The sequence below is a fragment of the Piliocolobus tephrosceles genome, chromosome 15 (assembly GCF_002776525.5).
Source record: "Piliocolobus tephrosceles isolate RC106 chromosome 15, ASM277652v3, whole genome shotgun sequence".
Classification (NCBI taxonomy): domain Eukaryota; kingdom Metazoa; phylum Chordata; class Mammalia; order Primates; family Cercopithecidae; genus Piliocolobus; species Piliocolobus tephrosceles.
The window spans coordinates 53899430-53903537 of NC_045448.1; the positions used below are offsets into that span (position 1 = coordinate 53899430).

At 40.2% G+C, this 4108-nt stretch overlaps 1 pseudogene across 1 annotated transcript; it reads left to right on the forward strand.

Annotated features, from left to right (window-relative positions):
• The first annotated feature begins 455 nt into the window (after positions 1-455).
• Positions 456-1175, forward strand: LOC111524894 (annotated as a pseudogene). The gene has a single exon (XR_002725898.1). The product of XR_002725898.1 is annotated as a ferritin heavy chain pseudogene (transcript).
• Positions 1176-4108: the final 2933 nt, after the last annotated feature.

Sequence of the window (4108 nt, forward strand, 5' to 3'; positions counted from 1 at the left end):
ACATAGGCATAGGATAATAAACATAACACACAACAAGCACAAGTCTCCAATTTCCTCACACGCTGCAGCCTAGAATACTTGGACAAATGAAGGAATACAGTACTTGCAAAGTTGATTTATTGATGGTCAAAGAGCAAGCTAGAGCCCTCCTTCTGGCAAGCATCTCCAAATCTCTCTGACAGGGTCTTGAAGTCCCTTTCTCAGCTTACGGGGTAAAAAAAAAAAAAAAAAAAAAAAAAACATGCCTTGCTCCTCATAAAAAGAGAATGGCATCTTACTTCCACGAACTACCTTTAAAGAATCCTCTCTGTCAGATACTAGAGGCAAGCTCAGGCCTAGTTTAAGCCACTTTTAACATGCCATGTGAGGGTGGGTATAACATCTCTTTTAAAAATGGGGGGCACAAGGCCCCCACCACCGCTCCAGCGCTGTGCAGCCAGCACCGCTGCCGCCTGGCCTTAGCCACCGCCATGACGACCTCGTCCACCTGGCAGGTGCGCCACAACTACCACCAGGACTCAGAGACTACCATCAACTGCCAGATCAGCCTGGAGCTCTACGCCTCCTACATTTACCTGTCCATGTCTTACTACTTTGACCGCCATAATGTGGCCTTGAAGAACTTTGCCAAATACTTTCTTCACCAATCTCATGAGGAGAGGGAACATGCCGAGAAACTGATGAAACTGCAGAACCAACGAAGTGGCCGAATCTTCCTTCAGGATATCAAGAAACCAGACTATGACGACTGAGAGAGTGGGCTGAATGCGACGGAGTGTGAATTATATTTGGAAAAAAAATGTGAATCAGTCACTACTGGAACTGCACAAACTGGCCACTGACAAAAATGACCCCCATTTGTGTGACTTCATTGAGACACATTACCTGAATGAGCAGGTGAAAGCCATCAAAGAATTGGGTGACCAACTTGCACAAGATGGGAGCACTCGAATCTGGCTTGGCAGAGTATCTCTTTGACAAGCACACCCTGGGAGACAGTGATAATGAAAGCTAAGCCTCAGGCGAATTTCCCCATAGCCATGGGGTGACTTCCCTGGTCACCAAGGCAGTGCATGCATGTTGGGGTTTCCTTTACCTTTTCTATACGTTGTACCAAAACATCCACTTAAGTTCTTTGATTTGTACCATTCCTTCAAAAAAGAAATCTGGTACCCCCCCCAAAAAATGGGGGACAATGGTCATCTACTGTCCTTAGCTTTGGGCTTCAGTTAAAATTCCAAAACAACAAGAAAAATCTCATTTAAAATCTGGTTAGAAACATCTTACATTTTAAACAGCCCAAAGATAGTTTGTTTGTTTTTTGTTTGTTTGTTTGTTTGTTTTTTACCAGACTCCCTCTTGTAAAAAAAAAAGAAAGAAAGAAAGAAAAGAAAAGAAAACCTAGTCTTTCTTCCAGTCTTTCTTAACTCATTATGATGACACTATTCAACCTACCAGCTGCTCAAACCACAAGTCTAGAACACAGCCTCCATTTTTCTTCTTCCCTACTTCCAACCCAGCAGCAAGTCATGTTGGCTCCATGTCCTCCATTGCCAACCTAGATCCAAGCCACTGTCATCACTGAGATTCTTACAAGAGCCCAACTGGTCCCTTAGCTTTCACTCTTGCCCCACTACAGTCCATCCATCACCCAGTGGCCAGAGTGATCTTCTAAACATGTAAAGTACATTATGTTGCACTCTGGTTAAAGCATCCCAATGGCTTTTTAAACTACTCAAAATAAAATCCAAGAAGGGCTCCACATTACCAGGCCCACTGGTTGCACTATCCCAACTATTTACTGCCTTCCAGTCAAACATTCACTTCCACCTCTGGGTCTTTGTATGCACTCTTCCCTCTCCTGGGAACACTCTACATTTAGATCTTTGACATTTAGGTCACAACTGAAATGCCCCCTTCTCCATGAGGCCCCCCCTCATCATCCATCCCACCCGTGGAATCCCAACTATTCACTATCCCGTGAATAGTTCTATTCATAATCTGAAATGCTCTCATGCATTTATTTGTTTGAGCAAGGGCACCACTATATGCCTAAAGAGCAGGACCCGGCCATCGTTCTCACTCAATGGATTTTTTTCTGAATGAATGAATTTTGTCCTTGGACTTAATGTGTGAAGCAGTTCTTCAGTGAACCCATCTGTGGGTATGATTAACAGGAATGAATCTTCAGAGAAAGTATCAAACTAATAAGACTGTTGGCATCCTTTCTTGAGTTACTGTTTTAAATCAAAATTTTTATACAACATTTAAAGTGTTTAATTCCAAAAGGGCTTATTTCTGAATCAGTTCAAAGGTACTGGGGTGGAGAGGGAGGGGGTTGAGATAACGACACATAAACCTTGACTTCATTCTTAAGATTTTATTAAATAAACGTGCCACCTAAACTAGAAGAGGGGAGCATTTTTCCAACTACAAATCAGCCGAAACCTACAAAACTCCATTAAAAGTAGAGAAAACATGTCAGCAGTTTTTTATCTAAAAAGGGACACTTTTGAGGGTTAAGTGGAGTGCTATTAATAAAGACACAGTACTAAGACAACAGCATATACTCATATTGTCACCCTAGTTAAGGATCAGATAGGTAAATTCAAAAATGAGATTCAGTAGTTTATTCAGGCTACTTTTTTGGGTTTTTTTTATGAAGAGTGTGTTGGATTGTAGATTGTTTTGAAGAGAAACTAGAAGGAATGAGAGTGTACTATGAAAGAAATAAATAGAAAACAATTGTTTTAAAAAATAGAGTGAAATAAACACTACTAAATAATTAAAACAAACATTTTAGGAATACATTTTGGTGAAAGACAGGAGCATGAGAAAAAAAGAAGAGTGACTAGACAACAGAAAGACAAAGAAAGTCACAGAGAAGCAGAGGAGCTGAAAAGAAGGGCAGTGTCATTCATAGACCCAAGAAGTTATCACAGGTTTCCCAGAAAGAAGATGGTGAGATGGAGACTGGCAACCTGTATGTTTACTAAAAAGAGCTCTTGGGATTAACACTTGCAGAAACATAGGAAAGGAGGCAGATTTGGGCAGAGGGAGAAGTTAACCTTCAATGCAGGACGAACAGAGGCTTCTACCTACCCCTCAAGAAGTTCTGGAGCTGGGATGGCTTTTCTAAGTTGTCCTAAGTTGGAGCAAGGGAGCCAGGTCTTTATACTCAAGTGTTACTCAGCTACTGGACAGAGGCCAGTAACTGAGTAAACATGATTTTGAGGGAGGCAGTTTTCTTCAGCTGAGCTCATCTCCAGATAGAGCTAAAAGCGCCAGACAGAGCTGAAAACTCCAGACAGAGCTTCTGTCCACACAGAAGCCTAGTGTCTGGATAGGTCATTTTGGTTCTTCCTCTTTCTTTTTGTCTATACATGTGACCTTCCACATATTTCTGTTCTTCCTTTCCATGCATATGAAGGAAGTATGTGCATACACCAGTTTCTCAACATTTATCCTGACATATGCTTTTGGGTTAAAATATCCTTGAGAGCGTAATTTCCACATTTTTCTTATTGTATTATCTCAGTATCTGCTAAAATAAAACAGACTCACATGGTAGATGTTCAATAAATCACTTTCCAGAGTCAAAATGGGATTCAATCTGACCTCCAGGGCCTCCCACAATCTGAAGCCAGTTGTACATGACCACGTCCTTCCTTGTGTTAATCTTTGGTGAAAAAACTGCCCAATTTTTTTCTTAAATTTATTGATATAATTTTATTTTGCCTAAATCATCATTCCTTTCCTCATGGCTACCTCTACAATGCCAAGAGCAATCTTCTCTCCATCTTGAATCTTATCAATGAGAACACACATAATTTTAACATTGTCATCATCATGAATGACTACTTTTAGTAAAACTAAACTTCCTCCAAAAGTTCTGAATATCCATGCTTAATTTATCTACTTATCTTTCACATTTCCAAAACATCAAATAAGTTTAGTTTTAAAAAATGATGTCTACATGAGAATAATGTGAAAAGTTATTTGCCTATATAATACTCTATCCTGTTCTTTCCCTAACAAACTTGCTACAAACATATAGCAAGATCCATAGGGAAAAATCTGAGCCCATTTGCAAATTGTCATATGAGGA